This window comes from Protopterus annectens, chromosome 7.part0 (assembly GCF_019279795.1).
Source record: "Protopterus annectens isolate FY-2018-M chromosome 7.part0, PAN1.0, whole genome shotgun sequence".
In the NCBI taxonomy this organism is placed as follows: Eukaryota; Metazoa; Chordata; order Ceratodontiformes; family Protopteridae; genus Protopterus; species Protopterus annectens.
The window spans coordinates 472,247,954-472,267,706 of NC_056739.1; positions in this window are offsets into that span (position 1 = coordinate 472,247,954).

Consider the following 19,753-nt stretch of genomic DNA (forward strand, 5'->3'; position numbering starts at 1 on the left):
GCTGCAAATGACAGCAAGATAAGTACATACACCAAGTAGTGTCCTTCAAGAAATTTCCCTCAAGTGTCACTCTGTCATAGCTAGTGGTCACTGCCGCCCATACTCAGGGTGACCGATAGAAATCAAGGCAGAGTATGGCAGTAGCACACACATGCACACACACACACACACACACACACACACACACACACACACACAGACACACACACACACACACACACACACACACACACACACACACACTGTAACTGATGAATTATACAAACTGAACTAAAAAAACACAGGTATGTCAAACAATTAAGCATGTAATGGAATGTAATAGGGGGTATGTAAATGTGGAAAATAGAAAGTTCAAAAAATATTATGCCTCAACAACACATGCTGTACTGATATATTGCCGAGCAGAACCTATGGCCATAGCATCTGTGTCTGTCTGCAGTGAATTAAAACACAGTTCAGAGCCCTGAGTCATCCCAGGAAAGGATGGCTCACATATGACCACTACTGGTGTGTGTGTTGCACAGTACTGACTATGACATTGGTAGGACAGCTTCTGGGATATTGCAGATATCCATGTGTTAATTGTGAATACACATATGATATACCTGTTTGTCTCAGACATGTGGTGGACCTATACAGGGTATTTTCATACTGAAAAACTGTTGCAGCTGTGTGTTGAACTGCATGTGATATACTGAGCTCATACCATTCAACTGTGCAGTGTTATGCACACTGACCATATATGTGCCTCATATTTGTAGTTATGTCATCAAGAGTTGTGTTTTGTCTGGCAAATAATTATAAACCTGTGAACATTGACATTACAACATCACCTTCTCTTTCTTTTTGCTGTAACTGTTAGTGGTCGCCACAGCAGATCATCTGTCTCCATGTCTTCCAGTCCTCTGCATCTTGCTCTGTCACACCAACCACCTGCATGTCTGCTATCACTACATACATAAATCTAATCTCAGGACTTGCTCTTTTTTTTTACCTGGCAGCCTCATCCTTTCCCAAATATACTCAGCATACCTCCTCATCACATGTCCAAACCACTCTCTGGCTTTGTCCCCAAGCTGTCAATCCTGGGCTGAGCCTATAACACACATATTCCTAATCCTGTCCACCCTCATCACACCCAGTGTGAATCTTAACATCATTAACTCTGCTATGTCCAGCTCTGACTTGTGCCTTTTTTTCAGTGTCAATGTCTCCAACCCATATAACATAGTTGGTCTCACTACCCTCTTGTAGACTTTCCTTATCACTCTTAATGGTACTTATCTGTCATAAATCACTCCTGACACTCTTCTCTCCCACCCACTGCCTGTACTTTTGTCTTCACCTCTCCCCCACACTCACCATTACTCAGAACTGTTGTTCCCAAGTATTTGCACCTATCCACCTTTGCAAACTGTAATCCCTGCATCTCACCATTCCTCTATCCTCCCTCCCATTCACACACATATATTCTGTCTTAGCCCTGCTGACCATCATTCCTCCCCTCTCTAGACCATAACTCCACCTCTCCAGGATCTCGTCAACCTGTTCCCTACTCTCACTACAGACCACAATGTCATCTGCAAACAGCACAGTCTAAGGGGACTCCTGCCTGATCATGTATGTCAACCTGTCCATCACCACTGCAAATAAGAAAGGGCTCATAGCTGATTCCTGATGTACTCCCACCTCCACCTTAAACACACCTGTCACTCCCAATGCAGAACTCACTGCTGTCACACAAGCCTTGTACATATTCTGTAGCATTCTTACAGATTCCTCCACCACTCCTGACCTCCTCATACAATACCATTACTCCTCTCTATCCATCCTGCATATGCTGTCTGTAAGTCCACAAAGACACAATGCAGCTGCTTTGGACCTTCTCTGTGCATCTCCATCAATAATCTCAGAGTAACCATTGCATATGTACTGCTTTTTCCTGGCATGAAACCATACTGCTGATCAGTAATCCTCACCTTTCATCTTAACCTAGCTTCCACCACCCTTTAACATTACCTCATGCTGTGACTGATCAATGTTATCCCTCTGTAGTTACTACAGCTCTGCACACCACCCTTATTCTCATAATCAGAACCCAAACACATTTTATCCACTCCTCACGCATCCTCTCACTTTCCAAGATTACAGTAAACAATCTAGTTAAAATGACCACTGCGATTTGTCCTAAACACCTCAGTACTTCCACAGGTATGTCATCTGGACCAACAGCCTTTACATTCTTAAACCTCTTCATAGCTATCCTTACGTCCTCCTTGATAATCTGTTGCATGTCCTGATTCACCATACCCACATCATTCAGCCTTTTCTCTCTCTCATTCTCTTCATTCAACAGCCCATCAAAGAGCTGTTTCCACCTGCTCAACACACTCTCCTCGCTTGTGAGTACACTTCCACCATTATCCTTTATCAGCCGTATTTGCTGTACATCCTTCCTAGATAAGTGCCTCTGTCTAGCCAATTGGTACAGGTCCTATTCTCCATCCTTGGTGTCCAACCTTACATACAACCCTTCAGATGCCCCATCTACAGCCTTTGCCACCACTCTCTTTGCCGTGCACCCCATCTCCCTATAAACCTATCTGCTTTCTTCATCTGTCCTCATAACAGTCATACCCACAACATTAAAAGTTCCTACCCTCACTACCACACTCCTAAACTTTCTCTTCTCTGCCTGTTATATGAGCACCAGACATCCTCCATGGTATGTGTGTGAATGTGTGGGCTACTGGACTATCAAATAATGTACATGTTTTACAGCAATATGAAGAAAGTGTCACTAAGTTTGGCCCATAGCCCACCATGTATGTGTGGTGTCCTCCAGGTGTCCTGCCATAACAGGTTCATAGGTTCATAGGTTGGTACTAGGCTATCAGCCCTAGGGTGTATAAAAGCCTAGCCATAACAATTCCCTGGCTATTTCTTCCCACACTATTTACTTCCCTGGACCCCTGTCTAGCAGGGTGACTGACGTGATCCCCGGGGTGAATTTCCTTTCTCCCATCCAATCATCAAGGTTACTTTTGAAGAAGGCCAAAGAGGCGCTCTGCTTGACATATATGGGCAGTCTATTCCAGAGTCTGAGGAGTCTCTGGCTCAGGAATCTATCCCTCCAGTATGTTTTGTTTATTGTGATGACAAGGTGTATATCCCTGGAGCAGTTGACATGAATGACTGAGCAGCAAGACTGTAATTACAGTGTGCCATACTGACATAGAACAGAAATGTATAGCAAGTATTACCTGTGCATATGTATGTATGGGTAGGTGTACCTGGCCGCCTCATAACAACCGACATGGGATGCAAAATGTAAGGTAAATAAGCTGTGCATGTTGTACACATGTGTAATCTTAGTTTTTGTGCATCCAGCAGTTACACTTCTACAGCTAATGTTTGTTGCATTGCCCTAACACAGATATGGGTACTACAATACTCATGAGTACCACTTTGAAAGTGGAGAGGTGTCCAACAGTGTTATGACCTTGTGTCCATGCCTACTACAAACAGATATATGACCACCCACATAACTGTATGGCCTCAGCAATACCTGACTTGTAAAACCTGTTTCCACCAAAGTAGAGTAATCTCCTTTGCTGGACAGCAGCAATGCACAAAGTACATCATGGGATGCTATATTGGCTGTACAGGGCAAAGTAAAATCATGCACCAACTAGCAAACATGTCAACCATTGTCTGAATGAGCATATTAGGTCACAGGTGGATTACTGTAAGGCTAACTATGAGTACAAATTAGACACATCCACTAAGAGCAATCACCAGGCCATCTTCACATATGTCTGCAGTCTCACAGGCAACAACCCAACCCACCCTGTAATGGTGGTCAATCACACTACATACACACATTCCATAGCTACAGCCAACCTGCTGCAGACAGGTTGAGGGCAAACATCACCCCCCTAGCTCACCATCAGTATAGGTGGGTATACAAAGCACATGTACCTCTCCCCTCATCATCATGGATCAGGTGCAAACTGCCAAATCAAAGTTAACAAAACCAAGCCCCCTTGGGGCCTGATAACATTCCTGTCTGCATCCTACATGAACCCAGGCATATGCTTCCAGCTCCATTACACACACTGTATGCATGCAAAGCCTGAGCACCACTGACACCCCTTCTGCAAGGAAGATAGCCACTGTCATCCATCTACAAAAATGTGAATGATGAATGGTGGTTTATGCAATGTACTAGCCCTCATTGGGGTGAACATGACACATCAGGACCAGGAGTGCATTGCATGTTCATTCAGTGCTGCTAGGTACAGGGGTCTGATGTGTTTGCAAGTGGTGGCTAATGATAGTCAATTTTCATGTGCTGGCTCTGTAAAGAACTCTGGGCAATGTCTGAGGTCCTGTGATGTGTTTCCCTGTTTATGTCTATCAGGTGCCATGCAGTGGCAACTGCCTTACACTGATGCAGAGACAGCAGCCATTCCAGAAGCTGTAATCTTAAACTATACCATCCTTTTTGGCCATACCCAGCAAAATCTGTGGGAGCGGACTGCCCTGTGGGATGAGATCATCCACAAAGTGAACATCCTGGGCCACCATGGATGCACATATGATCAGGTCAGGCATAGAGCAACTGATCTGATACATCATGCCCGGCAAAGGGCTGCTGCTGTAGCGAGGGACCATACTGCAACCGGTGGGGAGCCAACCACACAGGCCCCACTTACGGCTACAGAGGAGCTCCTTTCCAACCATGGGGTAGCTCCACATAAACTCAAACATGGGACACAGCAGTCATGGAGGTGGGTGGCACCCTGGCAACAGGTGAGGAGCATCAAGGTAGGGCCAAAGTTCACATCAATGTAATGAAGCAGCATTTAAACTGTCTTCTATAGAGTCTCTAGATGCATATGTCAGTGCAAAATGGATTAGTGGGTGGGGTTTAGTAATGCACCCATGTGCACCTCTATGGTGACTGACAGTAAATTGTGTAATATATAGTGTATACTGTATCTGTGCAGAAACGCAGCATTCATCTTGTCCCAGTGCCTAATGTGAATCTGCTGACAATAACCCTGCCTCGCAACTACATAGGTCCCCCTGGTCTGTACATGGGACAGCAGCCTGAAGCTGGTAAGTATGAGATTTTCCTGTTGTGGCTCACCGGTGCCCCAGGCATGCTAAAGTTAATGCATGTGACCATGCACACAACTGTTATACTCAGCCATTTGGCAATATCTGCATGTTCACTTGTGGTGGTGTTTACTGCATTGCATCACGGTGGTCATCACAGGAGCCTCTTTGCAGGAGATGTCACATATCTGTAGCATACCTCACTACCTGTCATTGCAGGACATCTGGACAAAGACTGACAAAATGGGGGGAAAAAAGATCCAAAACTAGGATCATATTGTATAAATTAGTGGTATACAATGCATATAAATGGTGTACACACACCTGTTAGAATGCCAGGTATTTTTGATATACAAAAATGAGAGCACAACAGTCTATTTCAAAATACAGACAACCTTTCATGTGACCTATAACCTGTACAATTCAATTGTAATGCAAATAAATCTGTTAGGGGAACAATAATGACACATAACAATAGTACAACAACCTAGATGCATATGTGTGCGCAGGCTGAAGCTACTACTGTGTTGAGACAGCTTTCAGTATAACTACAGCAGTACATCTTATTGGGTACACACCTGCCATCAATTAAAGAGACTCTTTGATTAATAGCAAATAACGGTCATCTGTCCATCCAGGATTATCCTAACATATACCCAGTTGCCTGCTACAGCAACAGCCATGGTTTGCTTAGAGCTGATGAAGCTGCTAAGGGAACACATGTTTGAGATGTATTAGCCTGGAGAAGGGTACCAAAACATTTCCACATCATTGCACATACCATGGAACACAATGCAGACAGTCATCAAAAGGAGGGTAAGATATGGGGCTACAGTGACATTGCAAAGGAGCGCACATCCCACAAAATTCTAAAAGAATACAAGACCAAAACTGGCCAGGGAGGCTGCAAGGAGCCCTACAGCAACAGAGAAGGAGTAGTAGGAATCTTCAGCAACTACTGGGTGTGTACTATGTGTTACAACAATCTTCCATACTCTCCATATGTCTTGCCTATAGGGTAGAGTTGAAAGATGGCAGCAGTTCCTCACACCAAGCAATATCCAGGCCTGAGGAAAGTCTAAAAACAATACATCAGGTCTCCAAAAAGCAAGTGGGAAAATGTGTTATGGTAATATGGGACCATGGTTGAACTCTTTGGCCACAATTATGACAGGTTTGTTTGGCGCAATAACACCATTGCACATTACCACAACCATACCACCCCCACGGTGAAGCATTTTGATGGCAGTGACCTGCTTTGGGGTTGCTGTTCACAAGCTGGAACTGGGGCTGTAGTCACGTTGGAGGGGATTATGAACAGTTCCAAACACCAGTCCCTTGTGGCTCCAATCCTTCTGGTGTCTGCCACATACCTGTGGATGGTGAGGAATTCCACCTTTCCACACAACAATGGCCCAAACCATACATCCAAATCAACAAAAGGATGGCTTCACCAGAACACATGCAATGTTCTGCACTGGCCCAGCCACAGCCCATGGGTTTATATTATAACATCGAAGTCGTAAAACATTGAATGTTATAATATCCAACCCAAAACAGCGAACGCTGAAAATACCGAAGCTGCAGAACATCAAATTCTTTCCTAGGGAAAGAATTCGGTGGCCTGTTTCTGCCACTTCACTATTTTCTCCACCTTGGTGCAAAGGTTACAGACCGGGTTTAGGTAAGTGTGCGAATGGACTGGGTTAAGCTGAGTGTGGGAATGGGATAGTTAGGGACCTTAGGGTTAGGGTGTGGGGAAGGTGAGTGTGTGATAGTTAGGGACCTTAGTGTTAGGGAGCGGATAAGGTGAGTGTGCAATAGTTACGGACCTTAGGGTTAGGGTTTGGGTTAAGGTAAGTAGATACATAGTAGTGTATATATGGTTTAGTGTAGGGTTAGAAGTAGGATTTTAAGTGTATATGTGTGGATTACTTTTTTGGTGTGCTTGTGCTGTGTGTGTGTTTCTCGGAACAGCAAATTTTTTCCATGGGAAAAAATTTGCTGTTCTGAGCTTTCAATTATATCACATTTCGACATTCCAAGTTCGAGCTTATGGTGTTCAATATTTTGGGATTTCGATTATGTGATATACACCCACAGCCCACACCTATATCCAATAGGATATATGCAGGGTGACCTGAAGTGGGCAGTGCATAGGGGATGCCCTATCTATCTGACATAGTTGGAGGTGTTTTGCAAGGGAGAGTGTGCAAACATTGGCAAGTCAAGATATGCCATGCTAATAGACACCTTCCCAAAAGGACTGAATGCTGTGATTAAATCAAAGGGTGCTTTAACAGAGTATAACTTTCAGGGTATGCACACTCATGCAACCAGTCTATTGTACCTAATTAATTTTCCATATGTTACCTGTAACTGATGTGTATGTTCTTCAGTTGGATTGCACAGGTTATATGTCATATGAAATGCTGGCAATGTTATGACCTGATTTCTGAGGTCTCATGTGATATATCACTAAAACCTGGCATGTTAACAGGTGTGTGTACACTTACGATATCCACTGTAAGCTTGGGAGATTGTTTGAGTAACCGGCTTTGTTTTAACATGCATGTACTGCAGGTTATACAGTCTACACCTGAAATTAGGACATTAATTAGTGGCAACAATCCACAGGACAACCTAGTAATGTATCAGACTAACACAGGAGTTATGAGGAACAGACTAAGCATATGAGCCATACATCTAGACATTTAGTAAAAACCTGTACAGTTGGGAGGTATGTTCCGTAGGAGTTGACACAGTGCTATACAGGTGAACAGCAATAATTTACATGGGTGCAGCGTGTACTAGGTGAAGGGCCATCACCTAGCAACACCACTCGCGTATCCCAGAGGTGTATGTTAGTAGTAACAATAATTGGAAAGGACTGCACTGCATGATGCTGAGGGTCTGTCCAGAGTGTGTATGTTATTGTCTAATTGTGATTCACAACTGTCCACAGATGGCTAATGTGAGGTATGTGTAATGCCTTTTAGGCATGTGTGTGTGTGTGTGTGTGTGTGTGTGTGTGTGTGTGTGTGTGTGTGTGTGTGTGTGTGTGTGTGTGTGCCAGTAAACCATATAGTGTAGGTAGTAATTTACATATGTTGTTTTTTCCTCACAGGTGGACATGGTGGCCACGGTCCCTCCCACTCAGATTCTGATGTCAGTGTCTCTGCAGACACTGACCATGATGATACTCATATTGAGGCACAGGTGGGGTTGTCAGGGGCTGAATCTGTGCCATCGGTTGGCATCCCACTATTGTCAACCCCATCTCCACCCATAGTCACAATTGCATACCCCTGTTGCAAGTGCCACAACATCAGTCACTAGACACATGTTTCATGCCATCATGGAGGCACAGGCACATAATGAATGTACCACCAGACATATATGCACGGTCGTGGATGAGCACATCCCTGGTGTCTGTTGTGATATTCATGAACTCACTGTTGCCATCCATGAGCATACTGAGATTAAGGATAGATGGTGGGGGAGACCTTGGCACTCCTTGACTGTGGAATATCTGTGCTGGAGTGTTTGGCAGACGATGGCCAGCAGCCACATAGACATAGGGGCAGCACCACGATCAGCTGAGGGTCTACATTGCTGTGCACCATCACGTTCCTGTACTGGCAGTAACACTAGCACTACTGAAGGTGGTGTGCTGTCCATGCCACAATGCAGCAGGCCATGGGCATATGGTCCTGGCTTGTCCCAACAGGGATGCTGATCCAGCTGGCAGCAGTCACTATCGGGGAGTCGTACTGCATCTGGACTCGGCCCTGGTGGTGCTGGTGATACCCCTGGCAGGCCCAGTTCAGGTGTCTGTGGCTGGAGATGGTGAACTGTATACCCTGCCATGTACAGCCCACAGCTGTCCAAAATACCCCTGTGTAGGGCACCCACATGACATGACTGTGTGCATACAAACACACATCACCATCAGACAAGTCACCTCTACACACACACACACAAACACACACACTCACACACACACACACACACACACACACACACACACACACACACACAAAAAAACACCCCTGCACAGCCCATTTAAAGAACACCCCCAAACACACACACATGATGTCAACTGTATGGCCCAGCCTAGGCTTCTGGCAAACCCACACAACACCCTGTGCATATGATGATGTCTGTGCCACATGCCTGCCATCCATATCATCAATGCAGGGACATAATAATATGGGTCTGATGCACAGGGTGTCTTTAGTTTGTTTGTGTCTTTTGGCTTTTCCCAGTTAGGGGTCGCCACAGCGGAACTCCGGTCCGCTAATGATTGGCAGTTGATTTTTACATACCGGCTTGCCAGGCCTGACGCACAACCTTCAACGAAGGTATGCCCATTCACGCATGTCTCCACACAGAAGACACTCTAGCTGGGAATCGAACCAGACAGCGTCTTACTGTGAGGTGACAATGCTACCGCAGCAGGGTGTCTTTAGTAGAGTGTAGCTATTTCATGCTGAGGAAGGTGCTGTCATCTGGCATTTGTAAATGGGTACACATCAGAGTGTGTGTGTACCTTTTCAGCCATGATGCATTATTGGTGCTAGTAACTGTAATTGAATGTGTTCTCACATGCTGTATTTTGTTTGTGTTCCAGGTGTCTGTGTGTCAGCAGGATGTGGCCCTGCAGACATCACAAACAAGGGGTATGTCAGAGTTGTAACACATCGACCATGTCATAGCCAAGGTACAGCTGTATATGCACACATTTCCCAGGTCTTTCTAACAGTTCTTGTATGTGCCTCACAGTTTATCGGGCTGAGGGGTTGTATTTAAGTCTATGGTGGTTGACATTAGCTCTTGTAGAGTGAACAATGGTATGTGTGGTGGGTGGAACACACCTCAGATTGCTAACACCCTCCTCCCCCAGAGGATATTGTGTTGACCAAACACACAGAGAATGCTGTTCACACACACATGCACACACAGATCACAGTTGCCAGTGTTGTGTTTGGAACCCCTACCCATCAAGTTGTGATACCACACTATTATGCAGTTATTGCAGTTGGCACAGGACTACTAATGTGGTGAGTGTTACAAGGTACCTGTAAGGTGAATAATATCAAATAGCCTTGTGAGGTATGGCAATGGTGGGTGTGCTGGGTGTGAGTACTCATAATAGTGTCACATACAGGTCTACATACTCACAAGTATTGCCATGTACACACACACACACACACACACACACACACACACACACACACACACACACACACACACACACACACACACTTGCCAGTAATGACATTAGCAGACTAACCTACCTTGTTATTCATACCATACTATTCCATACTGTTGCACAGAGCTTAAAGGGCTGAAGAGTGTCTACAGATACCATAGACCTAGGAATGTATACTGTGAGTACCATGGCATAAAATATGAAACCATGCCCATCCAATGGATGTTATTCTCACACAAACACACACGATACTCTTCTCTCACACATTTGCCAGGACTGAGATTAGAACCCTACCTATATATTTATTGCTACTACATTGTTACACATTTATCACACATGCCTCATCTGGCTGGGTCCCGGGTCCCAGCATGTCTGAGACCCAATCTGGGACTTCCTCATCCATTGGTCCTACACCAACTTTGGGTGGAACCACCTCAAGGGATGGGGCCTGTCCCCCGGGGAGCAGGCATGGACAGCAGCCTGTTACCCACAGTCAGTTCCAGGGTTTGGTGCACAGCACAATCTGAGCAGAGTTGGGTGGGAAGCTGCACCAGATTGAGGGCCACCTGATGCACTTCGAAGGCCAGGCTGCCCCTCCTGTCCCGCCTCCAGCACATCCACCTTCAGGGCCATGAAGCAGCAGTGCTGACTGCCCAAGGGTGGGGACCTCAGTCCCACCGTATCCATTTGGGGGCTCATGGGCTTTGGATTCCCAACCACCCACCCCATCAAATGTGTTTTCCCCCTCATGTGTCATATACCACCCCTGTCTGCTATCTTGTCTGGCTGCAAATGTAACCTATCCTACCCAACCTACCTCCCAAACATACCTACAGCCCTTCCCCAGCATCCCACTCTCACCTTAAAAAAGGGCATCTGTCCCACAAAAAAATTGCCCATACATAGCTCTATATTTTGCCCCCATTTACACTGAAACTAATCGATCAACCCCCAAACTATTCTGTGAATGTCTATCACCAATATGCTTCCCTGTGGGGTGTGAGGCTGTAAATTCCAGATTCTACACATTATTCACAGTTGTTGCTGCAGAAGAAATGTAGAGCTCTGCTCCTTTCCTACACTCATCCTGCACATCCCTAGCTGATTTTCCCTAATGTTTTACCCCTGCTTGCCCCCATTTCACCACTTTCCTATCACCTTTTTTTTTTCTTTTCATTAATGAAAATTAACACGGGTGTAAGTGGGAGTAAGTGGTGCTAAGTGAAGCTAAGCAAACTTAACCATCTGTTAGCATCACTTAGCTTCACTCAAAAATGCGCAAACCTGCTTACAACTGCTTAAAAGTGCTTTAATCACTCTGTTTCCATTCGCCCTTGTTCTGCCCAACAACAAAATAATCAGCCCTGCCAAGTCTCAAACCCAGGGTGCTGGCACTATAATCACAAAAACGTACTACTACACCATCTGAGATGAGAGACTTTGAAATGCTTTTACAAACATATCATGCACAACAGTCATTCAACATAAAGGGGAATTATATATCCGTAGAACCCTTATATATATATATATATATATATATATATATATATATATATATATGTTATATATGTGTGTGTGTGTGTGTGTGTGTGTGTGTGTGTGTGTGTAGAGAGAGAGAGAGATAATAGGTACACACACACACACACACACACACACACACACATATATATATATATATATATATATATATATATATATATATATATATATATATATATATATATATATATATATATATATATATATATATATATATATATATAGATGTACTTAATTTATATATATATATATATATATATATATGTATATATATATATATATATAGATAGATAACCAAACACTTACTGTAAGACATCTGCAAAACGCCTTACAAAGTGGAGGGATAAAAGGCAAACAATAGTGACATATTTGAAATATGGCTGTGATATGCGTAGAAGTCTGCTAGAGTGGCATGGTTTGCTTTAACCTACAATTCCAGATAGATTCCAGGTCTGAAAAATAAATGAATGCCATTATTTACTGATGTCAATGCTCACATCAACCCAGTGATTCCTCAGAAAACCCACAACTGTTATGGGCAACAGACCTAACCTATGAGCCATGCATCTGAACAGTATCTAGACATCTGGAGAGGTAAGACTGTAGTCATGTAGCAGAATGGAAAACCCCATGACAGCTGCCAGCCATGTCACCTAGCACCTTCTGAACCACAGTAAGACCAACATGACACTACCCCAAAACAGCTCTGGGTAATTACTCATGTATACCCAAATATATCATGCACTACAGTAATGGAACTGTAGGGGAAAAGCCGATAGTGGTGCAAAAATGTCCACCCACAACCATTTGCACCACAGACACAGCAACATACAATACCCAAAATGAACTCTAGAGTAGAACGACTGAAAAAACATATCATGATTGCCAGTCACACACTACATCAACATATACAGGCGCAACTCACAGTGTACTGGGAATCCTGAGGTGTTACAGAACTGTTTCAGTCTGCCCCTACAAATATACACACCTGATAGACCACCAACAACCATAGCAGCATGCACAGTCAGATAGAAAAAGGATGTATGACACTCACATCTGCTACTCTCTCAACTCAGCCCAAAAACATCTACACACAACACTGTTACACAGTACCAGCAGTCTTTTCGCAATGGCCATACATACATAACTCTCATGTGTACAGATTTCCACAGAATGTCCAGGGTGTATGACCACATCCATGGCCACTGCTGAATACCACTTCCAGGAATCTGCTAAGTCAATGGGATGATACCTGCGGTGCAGTCACTAAATAATAATATCACATACCACTGAACCTCTTACTGCAAGACATCTGGTCAACACTCCTAGGACAGGTGGAATATCCTGCACCTGTTCCTAATCAACATGGGTAGCCACTGTAGCACTCATACAGTGCCATCCTCCTTGGTAATATCTGACCACATAGCCATCACTGTTGAGGTCACCATCTCCCCTGTCCCCCTTTGCAGTTTGCGGCTGTGACAGTTCAGTGGTGACTGCCTGTGGGTGATAATGTCAGTCCAACTGTATCCATATGGGGGTTCATGGGCTTCTGATTCCCAACCACCCACCCATCCAAGGTGTTTACCCCCCACATGTGTCATACATCTCCCTTTCTGCTGTCCTGTCGGTCTTGTCTGTCTCCCTCCAAAACTACTTCCCCAGACATACCTACAACCCTTCCCCAACATCCCATTCTCACCTAAAAAATGGGCATCTGTCCCATAAAACATACTGCCACATACATAGCAGTCCATTACGCACATGTATCCACTGAGTACATGTAATCTGGTCCAACTGGCTTTACAACACATTTCTCTTGTCCTCACCCCTCTCTCTGGGGTTTGAGTGTTCAAATTCACCTCCAAATTCCGTACGGATGCACAGTTGTTGGTGTATAAGAAATGGACAGCTATGGACCTTCCCTACACCAGTCCTGCAAATCCCTAGCTATCTTTTATATTATTTACTCCTCTGCATGCTCTTTTTTCACCACTTTCCTATCACCCTTTTTTCTTTTCTTTTAAAAAAATTAGTGTGGGAGTAAGCAGGAGTAAGCGAGTTTGCGCAATTCTAAGTGAAACCAAAATGGATCAAACATCTCTACTGCTACCCATATCTTGGCATTACTTAGCATCTTGCAAACCCACTTAAAGCCGCTTGAAACTGCTTTAGTCACTCTGTTGCCATCAGTCACTGTTCTGCCTAGCAACAAAATAGCCATCCCTTCCAGGTTTAGAACCCAAGACCCTGCACCCTTCAGTCAGAGGAATGTACCACTTCACCATTTGAGGTATAAGAATTTCATATGATTTTTTTCAAATATATTATGCAAAGAGTCAATCAACAGTATGGAAAAAGCTGTGTGGAATCATTCAGGTTTTATATATATATATATATATATATATATATATATATATAGCGATACACACAAACACACACACACACACACACACACACACACATATATATATATAGTTTGTCTTTCGGCTTTTCCCGGTTAGTGGTCGCCACAGCAGAACTCCGGTCCACTAATGATTGGCAGTTGTTTTTTTTGGTGTCAAGTTGCCAGCCCGACGCCCAACCTTCAACGAAGGCACGCCCATTCAACGCGTGTCTTTTGAATGCCCACTCAACCGCGGAAGGACATGCAGACTCCACACAGAAGGCACTCCCAACCCAAGCCGAGAATCGAACGGGTATTCACATATATAGATATATATATATATATATATATATATATATATATATGGATTCCATACATTTGGTCGAATTACACTTAGTCGAAAATGATTCCAGGCATTTCACTTCACTGAATGCTCACTTGACTGAAAGCTCACTTGGTCGAAGTTCATTTGGTCGAAAATGGAATATAGCCCCTGCCCCACTGCAGTACAACCCTGGAGTGAGAATATTAAATAAGGGGGGTGTGGGGGCACATCACCCCACATTGGGTGGGTGTGGGGGTGTAGGCCCCCAAATTATGCCAATAGTTTTTACTAAAGATATGTATATATATATATATATATATATATATATATATATATATCAATGCATTTCTAATGGATATACCTTCTTACAATAGTGAATACATTAAAATTATGTGGGGGCTATGCCTCCACCCCCCCCTTATTTAGTATTCTCACTCCAGGGTTGCACTGCAGTGGGGCAGGGACTATATTCCATTTTCGACCAGATGAACTTCGACCAAGTGAGCTTTCAGTCAAGTGAGCCTTCAGTGAATTGTAATGCCTGGTATAATTTTTGACTAAGTGTAATTTGACCAAATGTATGGAATCCATATATATATATATATATATATATATATATATATATATATATATATATATATATATTTGGGTTGACTTTATAATGTCCCAGAGCCTGAAACTACAAAATCACGAAACACAATATCACGAACAGAAACCCACCATATACCACACAACACATACATCATCCAACCCACATCACAACAAACAAAACACACACAAACACAAAACCACAAACATATCTACACTACATATAAGCAGGGGGGCAAACCCACTGCACCCCCGATGTGTGGGGCTGCACCACCCACCCCCCCACTTATTTATACTAACTCTGAGATCGCACAGACACAGAAAGGAAACTCACACCCACACATTCTGCAGTCCCTTGCACACACACAAACATCACATATATACAAACACCAACACATCCAACACTTACACACCCGTACTTTCACCTGTCTACCCTAACCCACATGTACAACTGACAAACACATTCACACGCACTCAAACTCCCACACAAAACCCTTGCAAAACACTCATTTACCGTAAATTATAGCTAAATCCATACACAACATAAAACACCATCCACTCACAACACCGCACGTAACTTACCGTAAAGCCATAACAGCAAATTTGAGATGTTCAGATTCATGATTATGCACTTTTGTGATTTTAAAGGTTCAACTTTATAATTTCGGGATACTGAAATTCGGGATTTCAGTATTTCAAAATTATAACGTGAACCTATATATATATATATATATATATATATATATACATATATATATATATATATATATATATATATATATATATATATATATATATATATATATATATATACATATGTACATAACAGGTAGTACGAAACCATATCTCTCAACCTCTTAGTGCAAGACATCTGGGCAAAGGCTGTCAAAATGGGTGGACAATGGGCCAGAACTAGGGATGTATGTTTAATATTGCTATTATAAATGAAGAAAGTTGATAGAGTAACAGGGTTTATGTCAGCATACATATTCTGAAGGATATGAGGTGTGACACTGAAATGTATGTCATCAGTTACCGACAGAAATCCTCAGATCATCACAGTGATTTACCAGAGAAATAAAAATAATTTGTAGAACAGACCAGACATATGAGCAATAAACCTGGACATTCCAAAACAATCAATCTGGTTGACAGATATGCTCAGAACCCTTTAGTGCAACTAATCTGGACCAAGCTTGGCAAAGTGTGGGGAGAAAGCCATGAAAATAGGGACATATCTGAAATACTTGAGTAGATAACTGAGACACTTGCTGCAGTAACAACATCTGTTCTAACATATATTGACTGAAACAGCACAAGTGTAAGACTCAGTTGCTTCGCAGTAGTTAGTGACTTTTATTCTCACATCTTCCCACTGATTTGTCAGAAATACACAACACTTATGGGGACCAAACCAAAGATATGAGCCAGACAAATGGACAGCCTATGCATATCTGGACATAACATGACATTAGGGAAACTATACTGAGCTGCTAAGCATGCCACCAAGAACCATCCAAACTACAGTCAGACTGACACAACACTACTCTAAATCCACTATGGGGCATTACACATGCATTTGCAAATATATCAGGCACTACAGGGATGTAACAGTAGTGAAAGACACCGGTGTGACAGTGCATACCCACAACCAATTTCACCACAGTCACAGTGACATCCTAAGCCAAATGAACACTAGAGTATAAGGATTGTGTGAATAAAAATATCATGTTTGCCACTCACACAAACTACCCCTACATATAGTATCTCAAGTCACAGTGTAGTAGGAATCCTGAGGTGATACGGGACATGTCTCAGTCTGCCTCTACACACATATACAGCTGATAGACCACCAGATACTTGAGCTGCATGGACAGTTGGATAGAAGAGGAGCCATGACACTTACATCTACACCACTCCCTGCACAGCCCAACTAACATTTACACACTACATTGCTATACAATCCTGACAGTCTGTTAACAATTGCCATATATACACAGACCTCTCGACTCTATAGATTCCCACAGAATTTCCAGGCTTTGACATCATATATATGGCCTCTTCCTCATAACATGTCTGGCATTCTGCCACATCATTGGGATGATATCGGGAATGAAGGCACTAAATAATGATATACCATAACTATCAACCTCTTACTGCATGACATCTGGACAAAGCCTGACATACTTGGGGGACACATGCCCAAAAATAGGGGCATAATTGAAATATTGCTGCTATAAACTGAAAAAGTTGCTGGTGTTACAGGGTTTGTTGTCACATATCTTTTCTGAGGGATATGAAGTCAGAAACACAAATGGATGCTAGCATTTACTGACTGCAATCCCCAGAGTATGCTACTGATTTGCCAAGACATAAATTGTCTGAGGAACAGACCAAACATAGAGTCAAACCTCTGGCCATTCTGCGCATAGCCCTACAGTTGAGAGTTATGTCAACCACATAAGGCTGTCAGACTTAAAATCATGCAGAAAAGCCATGTCACAGAAACACTGTTAAACTAGCATTAATTCAACTGTATAACAGCAATACTTACATTCTGTCCCTACGTCTGGAACCTTCTCCCCCATTTCATTGGGCCGTCTCCACATTTTTTGTTGTAAGAGGTATTTCCAACAACCCTCTGTGATGCTGTTGTCCACACAGCTCCATGATGTCCACCTCACAGGCAAGGAAAAGGGGCAATGCCCACATGAAGTACTCAATTACAGGAGTGTGTGGCCATGCCATTGGCTATAGGAATAACAACACAGCTGTTCTGCATGCAATTAGCAAGTGGGGGACACCAATTGGTGCAGAGGCCATCACCTGCTCATGAGTATTACATACAAAAGGCAAGCTGCTGCTTATGTAAAACAGGTGTATACCTCTACATCTGTAGACAGAGAGAGAGAGAGAGAGAGAGAGAGACAGAAAGAGAAACACTAATCAAAAGCAAAATCAACAATACTTTTAAAAAAATGTATGTCAAACAAGTAAGCATGTAATGTAATGCAGTAGGGGGTATGTAATAATGGGAAATAGGAAGTTGAACAAATATGTCTCAACAAGACTTGCTGTACTGATATATTGCTGATCAGCACCTATGGCCATAGCTTCTGGGTCTGTCTGCAGTGACATAGATCACAGTTCAGGCCCCTGAGTCACACCAGGAAAGGATGGCTCACACATGACTACTACTGGAGTGTCTGATGAACAATACTGACTGTGACACTGCTAGGCCAGCTAGTGGGATGTCGTAAATATCCATATGTTACTTGTGAATGCAACTATGTCACACATGTTTGTCTCACAAATCTAAGAGACCTATACAGGGTATGTGCATAGTAAACTACTGTTGCAGATGTGTTTGCGAACTGCATGTGATATACTGATCTCATACCATTTAACTGTCCAATGTTATGCACACTGACCATATGTGTGCCTCATATTTGCAGTCATTTGCTCATAGAGTTCTGTTATGTCTGGCAAATCATTGGCAAATCTGTGAAGACTAACATTAGAACATAACAGCATACATATGAGTGTCGGACATACTCCAGGGTATGTGTGAGATTGCAAAGCATACTGTGCTATCAACTGACTCAAGTGTGTTACAGCAACATTAATAAGGTGTCACTATTTTGGGCTATTGCCCCCCATTTATGTTTGTTGTCCTCTAGATACCCTGCTCTAACAGGTTGAGAGGTATGACTTAGCAGCAAAGTGTAAAAAGAGTGTGCCATACTGACAGAGAACAGAAATATATATCAGGTATTACCTGCGCTCATGTATGTATGAGTAGGTGTAGCTGGAAGCCTCAAAACAACAGGCATGAGATGCTAAACATCAGGTAAATAAGCTGTATATGTTGTACACATGTGTAATCTTAGTTTCTGTGCATCCAACAGACATAACTTTCTACAGCTACTGGTTGTTGCATTGCCCTGACACAGACATGGATACTAGAATAAGCATGATTATCAGGTTGAAAATGGAGAGTTGTCCAAATGTGTTATGCCCTTGTGTCCATGCCCACTACAAACAGCTATATGAGCACCTACATAGATGTATGTTCTCAGCAATACCTGACTCGTAAAAACCTGCCTCCACCAAGGTAGAGTAATCCCCTTTGCTGGACAGCAGCACTACACAAACCACATACTCAGTCACTATATTGGCTGTACAGGGCCAAGTAGGAGGAGGTACCAACTTGGAAGCAAGTCAACCTGTGTCTGAATGAGCATATGAGGTCACAGGTGAATTACTGTAAGGCTAACTGTGAGAGCAAATTGGACACATCCATCAAGGCCAATCACAAGGCCATCTTTACACATGTCTTCAATCTCAGAGGCAACAACCCAACCCACCCTGTACTGGTGGTCAATCACACCACATAAACACACAGCATAGCTATTGCCAACCTGCTGCAGACAGGTTAAGGGAAAACATCACTCACCCATCTCACCATCAGTATAGGTGGATATGCACAGCACCCACACCACTCCCCTCATCATCAGGGAGCAAGTCCATAATGCCTAATCAAAGGCAACAAATGTATGTCTGTATGGGAGCTGAT